The sequence below is a fragment of the Prorops nasuta genome, unplaced genomic scaffold (assembly GCF_024137725.1).
Source record: "Prorops nasuta isolate Cenicafe-Biocafe unplaced genomic scaffold, Cenicafe_Pnas_1.2 PNAS00048, whole genome shotgun sequence".
Classification (NCBI taxonomy): domain Eukaryota; kingdom Metazoa; phylum Arthropoda; class Insecta; order Hymenoptera; family Bethylidae; genus Prorops; species Prorops nasuta.
Window position 1 is genome coordinate 593,383 of NW_027116845.1, and position 4,576 is coordinate 597,958.

A 4,576-nucleotide genomic window follows, 5' to 3' on the forward strand; every position below is an offset into this window, starting at 1 on the left:
ACCAAAGCTTTTGGGTACCGGGGGAAGTTATGGTTGCAAAGCTGAAACTTAAAGGAATTGACGGAAGGGCACTGCTAGGAGTGGAGCCTGCGGCTGAAGTTGACTCAACACGGAAAACCTCACCAGGCCCGGACATCAGAAGGATTGGCAGATTGATAGCTCTTTCTTGATTCGGTGGGTGGTGGTGCATGGCTGTTCTTAGTTGATAGAGCGATTTGTCTGGTTAATTCCGATAACGAACGAGACTCTAGCCTGCTAAATAGGCGTACATTCTGGTATCTCGAAGGCCTCCGGCTTCTGTCGGGTGGTTTTTACTACCAACGTACCTACAAATCTTCTTAGAGGGACAGGCGGTTTTTAGCCGCACGAGATTGAGCAATAACAAGTCTGTGATGCCCTTAGATGTTCTGGGCCGCACGCGCGCTACACTGAAGGAATCAGCGTGTTTTCCCTGGCCGAAAGGCCCGGGTAACCCGCTGAACCTCCTTCGTGCTAGCGATTGGGGCTTGCAATTGTTCCCCATGAACGAAGAATTCCCAGTAAGCGCGAGTCATAAGCTCGCGTTGATTACGTCCCTGCCCTTTGTACACACCGCCCGTCGCTACTACCGATTGAATGATTTAGTGAGGTCTTCGGACTGGTGCGCGGAAATGCCTCGGCATTACCGATGTTGCCGGGAAGATGACCAAACTTGATCATTTAGAGGAAGTAAAAGTCGTAGCAAGGTTTCCGTAGGTGAACCTGCGGAAGGATCATTAACGTACACGAATAACAAAATCGAGCTCTCCCTTGAGGGGAAAGAAGCTTTATCGCCTGTTATACGTTTCTCCGGCAATATTTTGCCGAGATGTGGACTAGCCCACAAAGTGAGCTCTCGAAAGAACAAAAAGAGTGAGGTAGCGATGGTCGATGGACTGCGTTGCAGCCTATCGAGGGAGATGGTGAGATGGAGACTGAGTGTTGTTTTGTGCCGTGCGCGCACATGGACATTTTCTCGCGCGCCTCTATCTTGCGAGGTTTTTCAATGATCATGTGCTTAACACGCGGCCTTCGGCTGTCGTCCTACTTAAAAAAAATTGCCGGTATCCCTTAGAGGATGGCGATCTCTCTGCAAGAGAGAGCGGTCCTTCTTATGGATGGCGGCCCCTCGATAGCGATAGCATTGGCGAGAGATCACTGGTGCGTTGTCGAGAATGGTTTTGAATTTGTTTGAAAATTTTTTTGCATGATTACAGCACATTCGTTGGATAGGGAGCTTTTATTGATTACCCTGAACGGTGGATCACTTGGCTCATGAGTCGATGAAGAACGCAGCTACTTGCGCGTCTACTTGTGACCTGCAGGACACATGAACATCGACATTTCGAACGCACATTGCGGTCCACGGATACAAATCCCGCACCACGCCTGGCTGAGGGTCGTTTTAGTAAAACAAGACTGCTTTGCGTCCTTCGCAAAGAGGAACGTACGAGCTAACTGTATTGGGCCATTTTCGTCCTTTCGGAAGTCCCCTGAAATGAAAACTCTCTCCGAATCTACTCGCGGAAGGAGGGACCTCCTTTCACGTTGCTATCGCGCGGGTTCTGCGAAAGTTCATCCTCCGTGTTTCCCTATTTAACACTAGATTTACGGACTGAACCAATTTTACTCATTCAAAGGTATTTCAAAATCATAATTTATACGTAAACAATGTTTTAAATAAATTTTTTAATAATAAATCTTTCATTTAATTTAAAGTATAACTAATTTCTATATATAAAACTTCAATTTTCGTGTATTATTCAAAATATCTCACTTTGGTAAAAGTAGGTCTAATCAACGTCCGTAAATAAAGTGTTAAAGAGAGGCGACGCCGAGTAAAAATACGAGAATTAACTGTGCTTGTCAGCGTTATGTGGAGCGCCTACGGTGTGTGTGCGACCGATTGCGATGAGCGGCGTGTTACAATGCGAAGAAAGCATTAAAAGTTTAACGCTGTTGTGTCTCTCTAACGGTCTTCCGCCGTGCGTCCGTCGATGTTGAGTCCCGGAGCGTTGTATTAAATTCGTCTCTCTGGGGTGTGTGTGTGTGTGTATATATCTTTGTGTACGCATTTCTCACTGTAATAGGGAGGGGCATTTGGATATGACGGTGAACGACCATGTTGACGAAAACGTGTAAGGTTCTCGAGGGGCGAAGCGACGTATGATCTCTATGTGTTCATATGTCCGCGCCTCTCTTAGTTGATTTCAGTTATTCTTCGATTCGATGCTTCGTTATACAGGGTGTAACGAAATGACCGCCTTTTCTCGTAACTGGAGGTTCGGGGTGACAAACTGAGTGCACGTGTAAAATTTCGTTCGAATTGTTCAAGAGGTTTAAAAGTTATTTCTATTTAAAAATCACCCTTTTTCAGTCCTTTTCGAACGACTTTAACTGCATAATGGAAAGTGGAGAAAGTGAAAAACAATTGATGAGCACCCAGCTAGAATGTAAAAATTATCGATCGCGTGCGGTAATACTTTTGCTATTTATTTCTTTAATCTGGCTATTAGATTAATTTTTAAAATAACAAAATCCTTTACATTACAATTCCAATTCAATTCAGTACAAGCATCATTGACTGATTGGATGGAAAGAGCGAGTTGACGCAATGTAAAGGAAAGTATCAAAAGCTAAGATATTGCGCGAGCGCAATGATAACTTAACAGACAATGCACGAGGGCATTCTCTTTCTACTAACGAAGCTAAAGGGAATGATTCAAAATCAATACATTGATGAAGGAGAAAACTAAACTCACCCATTAAATGTTCTGCAAGTTCCTTTAAATCGAAGTTTTTGAAAAAGCTTCAAACTGGCTCCTCGATGATTTCCAGAAAGCACACTATCACTGATTTTGCATTTAAACACTTGTGAATTTAAACAAATTAAGTATTAACCTACGTTTCTTCAAAACACTGGTGAATTTGACACTTTTGAACTGTTTGAAGTAGGGTGATTAAGAGTGGTCGAAACGAATGATTGATTATTCTATCTCTCTGTGTCTCTCTTTTCAGCCTACTTCAAACAGTTCAAAAAGTGTCAAATTAACCGGTGTTTTGAAGAAACGTAGGTTAACACCTAATTTGCTTAAATTCGCGAGTTCTTAAATGCAAAATCAATGAAAGTGTGCATTCTGTAAATCATCGAGGAGCCAGTTTGAAGCTTTTTCAAAAACTTCGGTGTAAAGGAACTTGGAGAACAATAATGGGTAAGTTTAATTTTTTCTATCATCAATGAATTGATTTTAAATAATTCTTTTTACCTTCGTTTGTAGAAAGAAAATGCCTTGATGTGTTTCCTATTAAATTATCAGTGCAGTCGCGTGACATCTTAGCTTTTGATACTTTCCTTTTCATTCTATCTTCTCCCTCTTTCCATCAATTCAGTCAATGATACTTGTATTGAATTGATTTGGAATTGTAATGAAAAGGATTTTGCTATTTTTAAAATTAATCTAATAGCCAAATTAATGAAATAAATAGCAAATGTATTATCGCGCGCGATCGATAATTTTTACATTCTAGTGGGGTGTTCCTCAATTGTTTTTTCACTTTCTCCATTTTATTATGCACAGTTAAAGTCGTTCGAAAAGGACCGAAAAAGGGTGAGTTTTAAATGGAAATAACTTTTAAACCCCTTGAACGATTCGATCCAAATTTTACACGTGCATCTGGATGGTCACCCCGAACCTCCAGTTACGAGAAAAGGCGGTCGTTTCGTTACACCCTTATCTTTTCTACCTTCGTGTCTCTCTAGTATCAAAATTTAGTACCGAGAGAGTGAGAGAGGGAGAGAAGAGTTGGAGTGAGAAAGGGGGAAAGATCGAGGATATTTCCCTTTACGAGACGACCTCAGAGCAGGAGAGATCACCCGCTGAATTTAAGCATATTATTAAGCGGAGAAAAAGAAACTAAGCAGGATTTCCTTAGTAGCGACGAGCGAACAGGAAAGAGCCCAGCACTGAATCCCGCGGTTCTTGCCGCTGGGAAATGTTGTGTTCGGAAGGATTCAATTATCCCGAGTTTTCGGACCGAGTCCAAGTCCATCTTGAATGTGGCCACTTACCCGTAGAGGCTGCCAGGCCCGTAGTGATCGGGTTGCGCTTCGGGAGAATCTCTCCTTAGAGTCGGGTTGCTTGAGGGTTCAGCTCTAAGTAGGTGGTAAATTCCATCTAAGGCTAAATACGACCACTAGACCGATAGCGAACAAGTATCGTGAGGGAAAGTTAAAAAGAACTTTGAAGAGAGAGTTCAAAACTACGTGAAACCGTTCAGGGGTAAACCTGAGGAACCCGAAAGATCGAATGGGGAGATTCAACGTCAGCGACGCTGGCCTCGCGATGACGCGTGGTGACTTGGGGACTTCGGTAACCGGGTCACACCGCCGTCGGGTAAATCGGCGATGTCGGGGCGTGCACTTCTCTCCTGGTAGGACGTCGCGACCCGTTGGGTGCCGGCTTAAAACCCGGGTGGTGGCCTGTCTCGGTCCGTCCAGTTAGACCCCTGGTCGCCAAATGCAGGCTGCCTGGCGGTACTCGAATGGTATCGGACCGCA

At 43.6% G+C, this 4,576-nt stretch overlaps 1 non-coding gene across 1 annotated transcript; it reads left to right on the forward strand.

Annotated features, from left to right (window-relative positions):
- The first annotated feature begins 1,266 nt into the window (after nucleotides 1–1,266).
- LOC136784166 (5.8S ribosomal RNA) lies at nucleotides 1,267–1,421 on the forward strand. Its single transcript, XR_010824374.1, has one exon. It is a non-coding gene; the product is annotated as a 5.8S ribosomal RNA (ribosomal RNA).
- The last annotated feature ends 3,155 nt before the right edge of the window (nucleotides 1,422–4,576 follow it).